We start from the raw sequence: 6,000 nt of genomic DNA, 5'->3' as shown, positions 1-6,000 counted from the left end.
TCTCCCAGTCTCTAGCATATATTGAAATTACCTCGAGGGTTTGTCAAGCCTTGCATGAGGAGGCTCACCCCCAGACTTTCTGATTCAGGAGGTCTGAGAATTTGCATTTCTAGTAAGATCCCTGGTGGAGTTGAGCTGCTCCTCCATCTGGGACCACAGGGAGAACCCCCGCGTAGAGATCAGCTTGAGAAAGACCATAAATGGTCAAGGCAGAGCAAAAAGAACATGACTGAGTTGGAGGGGCATCTGGTGACGGGGACTTTGAAAAGTACAACTCTGTGAGGTACAACTCTAAGTGCCAGAGTTAGAAAAGAAAAGATATTTTCAAAAGCGACAAAAAGACATTAAACATTTTTGATGAGAAGCAAGGTGGATCTCAGAGGAGGGCATGGCAATCTACTTCAGTGTTCCTGCTGGAGAATCCCAAGGGACAGTGGAGCCTGGCGTGCTGCAGTCCATAAGGTCACAAGGAGTCAGAACTGAAGCGACTTAGCATATGTGCATGCATGGTGGATTTCACAACCCATGTTTCAGAAAGATAACTCTAATGACAAGGTAGGGGCTCTAGGTCTTTTTGAAAGCAGAAGCATTTATCTGGGTGGAGTGAGTGAAAGTCACTCAGTCGTGTCCGACTCTTTGCGACCCCATGACTATATATATGGTCCATGGAATTCTCCAGGCTAGAATACTGGAGTGGGTAGCTGGGGTCTATGGCTATTCTGTATAATTTTGATACAGTAAACTAAATGAGATAGAGAAATTAAGTGACATGATGCAAAATAAACTGATATTATCTTTTAAAAATACTCTAGTATTATCATATAACAGTACTATTGATTTCTTATTAAAATATTTTAATTTAAGCTATATATAGATATATATACTTTTCATAAATATTTTTGAAAATACAAAAAAGAGAAAAGAAAGTCAATAACCCCAATTTCCACCACCACCAGGGAAACACTAGTGTATTGTATTGTGTATTGTCTCCATCTTTTTAATGCACAAGAGAATTTCATTCTCTGTTGTGACCATACCATAGATAAAAGGTTTTCTTCCTATTACTTCACAAAATTTATTTTCTTAAGTCACTGTAAGCTCTTGCTAAACACAATAGTTGCGCATGAGTATGCTATAGCAGATACTGATGTTTGCCTATATAACAGTCATATTCCAGATTTTCCCATGCCTGATTTCCAACATTTTTAGGCCAACACTTCTATTATTTGAATTAAGCAAATCTTGATTAGTATTAAAAAAGAATCATGGTAGTTCCTTCTTGCTGGTAGTTGATTTAATGGCTGTTACTTTAACAAAGTTTTTATTTTGACAAAGTTCTCCAAGATGGAAGCTGCCTGAATCATGATCCACAAAGTCATAAGATCCTAATCCCTGGACCTGTAAATGTTACATTATTTGGAAGATGGCTCTTTCCAGATGTGATTAATTTAAGCATCTTGAGATAAGCCATTTTCACTGAATTATATGGGTGAGCCCTAAATGTCCTTACAGAAAGAGGTGTCCTTACAAGAAAGAGGCAGAGCTTACTTCTATAGCACATGTACTAAAATCGAAACAATACAGAGATTAGCATGGCCCCTGCGCAAGGATGTCATGCAAATTTGTGAAGCATTCATATTTTAAACAAGGGGTGGGGCAGGCAAAGGGAGATTTCACACAGGCACACAGAAGAGAAGGCGATTTGAAAATGGAACGAAGATGTATGGCAAAACCAATACAATATCGTAAAGTAATTAACCTCCAATTAAAATAAATAAATTTATATTAAAAAAAAAAGAAAATGGAACAAAGAGAGATTTGAAGGTTGTAGTGATATGGCCACAAGCTGAGGAATCCTAACAGCCATGAGAAAGTGGAAAAGGAAGGAAGGGGCTCTCCCCAGAACACCCTGAGAGAGTATGGCCCTAATGATACCTTAATTTTGGCCTAGCGAGGCTGATTTTGGACTTTTGGTCTCCAGAACTGGACAGAATACATTTCTGTTGTTTTACATCACCATGTTTGGTGTCAGAGAAGCTGCAGGCAACTAACATAGATCAAACCCTTCTTGAAATGTTCTGTCCCAGTTCTGGTTAAATAGACATGGTCTAGCAGATGGAAGGGTCTTCCTGGAAAGACTGTCTTACTCTTAAAAGGAAACACATGGTGGGAGGGAGTCTTATTTCTTCTTCCAGATGTTGTTGCCCCTACATACAGCGTTAGAACTGGGGCAGCCACCTTGAGACTGTGCCGCTGGGACATAAGCCAATGCGCCAAGGATGGGAGAGAAGAAAGACGGGACAAACTTGGGCCTTGGATGACAAGTTTTGTTGGATCCCAGCTTAACCACAGACCACTGCCTATGCTCTTTAGCATCACAACAGCAAAGTTAGATAGTTGTGAGGGAGATCAAATGTTTACAAGCTTAAAATTATACTATCTGATACTGTAAGAAAAAGTTCACGAGCTTCTGCCGTTCTTGAACGCAACTATCCCAACTGTCCTTTTATTGTTGGATATTGTTATTCTAGTTTCTCCAAAAACTGTCTTTTTTACACAGGCTTTGATCCACAGAGAAAGAGTCAGATAAGAAAATAAATAAGCATGCATGGAAACAATTCACAATAATCTCCTAGATCATCTGGGGCTTCCCCAGGGCTCAGTGATAAAGAATTCACCTGCAATGCAGGAGATGCAGGTTGATCCCTGGGTCGAGAAGATCCCCTGGAGGAGGGCATGACAACACACTCCAGTATTCTTACCTGGAGAATCCCATGGACAGAGGAGCCCGGCGGGTCCATAGGATCCATAGGATCTCGAACAGCTGGACACCACTGAAGTGACTTAGCATACACGGTTAGATCATCTGTAATCTTATCAAAGTCTGTGAAAGATTGTGATCAATGTGTGAGATAACATTTTCCACATATAAATAAATATAGGTGATCACAACTTAATTTAAAATCGCAGGCTAGTCGAAGAAGGATAAGAAAACAAGCTTTTCTTTTCCTATTTTAAGTTTAAATCAGCCAAACCAAACTTCCTCCTGGGTTGAAAGATGTTGGTGGGACTTACATCATAGTGAATGTTATTACAGCTGAGAGAGAAAGGGCCCTGAACCCGGTTTCCAGTAGGCAAGTTTGAAGCACCCACACTTCACAGTTACAGCCTGTGCAGGGGAGATAACTATTGTTCAGTATACAAGGCAGGACTCAAAGTGTGTCATGTAAATAGAACCAACTGTATACTTACTGATGTTTGACTCCATGCCATTTTTTTTTTCCCTCTTAAAGAGGAAAATGGTCACTTCTTTTTAGAAAGTTCCCCTCAGCTGAGCTGTGCTCTGAAGGCACCTTCCTTAAAGGGATCTGAGGGTTAGGCAGTCCTATAGTTAGAATTGTGGCCGCACAAAAGCAGGTTACGGGAGGGCGTGACTGACCAAATAACCCTTTGAACTTTGTGAGAAAGTCAAGCTGCAGCTGTCCCAGCCAAACACTTCTACTTTCTTTCCTAGAAGCCGTTTAAGGAGGTCTCTCTTGGTGCAGAAAGAACAAGATGGCTGCAGCATCTAAATTTTTGTGGGTACTTTCAGGTCGTCGCTGGGAGCAAATAAACCAATGAGGTGTATAGTGATCTGAAATATCCTTGAGGATGAACCGTACCTTGTCCGCCTGTCGGAAGGAGCCATCTAGGACAAACCTGGTGGCCTGGAGTGAGTCCAGAGTTAACAGTCCCTGAAGGCAATTTTCCATAAATGCTTAGGATCTGGTGATACTCCTAACACACACACAGACACATACACACGGCAGCAAAAAAAATCACCACCAAATCCTCAGAAAATCACTGATAGTAGTGTCAGACTCAGAATACAAATAATATGGGCAACTATTCAATTCCACGAGGACTCAACAAGAATCAATAAAAGTGCTTTTGGAAAGAGCCCATTTGGAACTTCCAGCCTATTCGGTGCTGCTTTCTTTCCAAAATATCTGATACAGGAGACTTCCACTTCCTTTCCCGAAGAATGCTGGATGAGTGTTAGGTTTTCCATATCAACCTGGCAAAACAATAAGCCTTCCCTCCTCCGCCTTTTCTTAACTGAGATAGACATTAAAATCTGTGAGTGCAAAAGCACTCATTATATTGAAGGTTTTTAACTCTTCTGTAATATTTAAAGTAAAAATGGTAACAAAAGTAACTAAAAGAAATAAAACTTTTTATTTGCGATATTAGGAAAAGAGCATTTAAAACTTGGGCACCTTTCCTTTAATAACTTGGAAAGATTTTTGTGCGTTTATCTATCTCATTTAAACTTTGATGTATTCAGTTGCTCAGTTGTCTCCAACTCTTTGAGACCCCATGGATTGCAGCTCTCAAGGCCTCCCTATCCATCACCAACTCCCGGAGATCACTCAAACTCATGCCCATCAAGTCAGTGATGCCATCCAAACATCTCGTCCTCTGTCATCCCCTTCTCCTCCTGTCTTCAATCTTTCCCAGCATCAGGGTCTTTTCCATGAGTCAGTCCTTCGCATCAGGTGGCCAAAGTATTGAAGCTTCAGCTTCAGCATCAGTCCTTCCAATGAACATTCAGGACTGTTTTCTTTTAGGATTGACTAGTTTGATCTCCTTACTGTCCAAGGGACTCAATATACCTCCTATAAAATGAGCTAGTCAGGCTCAGGGTGATTAAATGACATATTAAGTTTGCATTGTTTTCTTATTAACCATGTTTTTGATCATTATTAGTCTGTGCTTCTAAGCATTTTAAAACACAGAAAGCTAGAAAATTATTCATTAGTTCATAATGTGAATAAAAATGTCAGCCAAATAAAGGACCCTGATTTGGCAAGGAGGCATAGATTTTACCATCAAACAGATGTATGAAAGCAGCTAGAGCTTCAGAAAATTTACTTGGCCCTCTGAGCCTCATTTTCTCATCCATGAAGTAGGCATAGCAATATCTACCAAACAGCACTGTTACAAGAATTAGAAATAAAATTTGGGACTTCCTTGGTGGTCCACTGGCTAAGACTCCGAGCTTCCAATGCAGGGGACCTGGATTCAATCCCTGGTCAGGGAACTAGACCCCACATGCCACAACTAAGATCCAGTGCAAACAAATAAAATATGCAAAGCTTCTGGAAAATGGTAAAAACTCTTTCACTGTCAGGGATAAATGCACATAGAAACAAAAAATCAATAAAGCAAATATTCAGCACACAAATAGATTGGAAATATTGAGAACTAAAGTGTTTTATTTCTTTGCAAAAATGTCATGTAGAGTAATTAGAACAGTGCTTGCCTTCTCGTCATGTAACAAAATACAGAGCAAATACCTTTTCTATGCTTTGGTAGATTGTCCGTCTCTTTCAAAAATTTGGATGTTTCCACCATTTTATCCTTTGTATTTTTAATATCATGATGTATCCAAGAGTCCTTTTAATATGTGTGCATGGGAGGGAGGGCTAGGGGAGGGATTATTTTTTTTTGGTGGTGGTGTCACTTCCCCTGAGACATCATCTTTTTTCATTTTCTGCACTATGGCAATAAGTTCCTGAATTCCTTTGCTCTTTGGTCACTTACCAGAGTGGCTCCAATGTCAACATTCCCATGCTCAGCTGGATTTTCTAAACGTAATTTACGTTCGATTTGAATTTTCCTTCCTGAATTATCACCTTTTGTTTCTTTCTTCGCTTTCATTTTTGTTGGCAGTTCATTCCATTGATTATCCATTTGTGTAACATGGCACACAGGTGATCACTGGAAGACAAGGAGGCAACCCAACAACACATTTTGCTGTTTGTGGGTAAATGGAATAACAAATGCCCAGTGACCAATCACTAACAGAGTGTGAAAGGAGTGACATGATTGTGATGGTGAGGTGCATATTGAGGAGGTGATGAGCTCCCTAAATATGTGCACTGATGAGCTAGCAGCACACTTTGTACTTCATGCAGCTACCCACAGTTCAGATACCAGGGTGACTGAAATCTGAAC

The 6,000-nt window shown here is 40.2% G+C and overlaps 1 long non-coding RNA gene and 1 other non-coding gene across 2 annotated transcripts in view; one reads left to right on the top strand and one right to left on the bottom strand.

The window, feature by feature from the left end:
• Positions 1–1,540: 1,540 nt before the first annotated feature.
• LOC138422065 (U6 spliceosomal RNA) lies at positions 1,541–1,644 on the top strand. The gene has a single exon (XR_011249737.1). It is a non-coding gene; the product is annotated as a U6 spliceosomal RNA (small nuclear RNA).
• Positions 1,645–5,239: 3,595 nt separating this feature from the next.
• Positions 5,240–6,000, bottom strand: part of LOC138421988 (uncharacterized) — a 293,130-nt gene continuing 292,369 nt past the window's right edge. Inside the window, exon 8 of the long non-coding RNA XR_011249699.1 lies at positions 5,240–5,763. This is a non-coding gene — a long non-coding RNA (uncharacterized lncRNA). The remainder of the gene's footprint in view (positions 5,764–6,000) is intronic.

Source organism: Ovis canadensis, chromosome 16, assembly GCF_042477335.2.
Source record: "Ovis canadensis isolate MfBH-ARS-UI-01 breed Bighorn chromosome 16, ARS-UI_OviCan_v2, whole genome shotgun sequence".
NCBI lineage: Eukaryota > Metazoa > Chordata > Mammalia > Artiodactyla > Bovidae > Ovis > Ovis canadensis.
The sequence above is the reverse complement of the archived record's forward strand: the minus strand, read 5'-3'. Positions and strand labels throughout refer to the sequence as shown.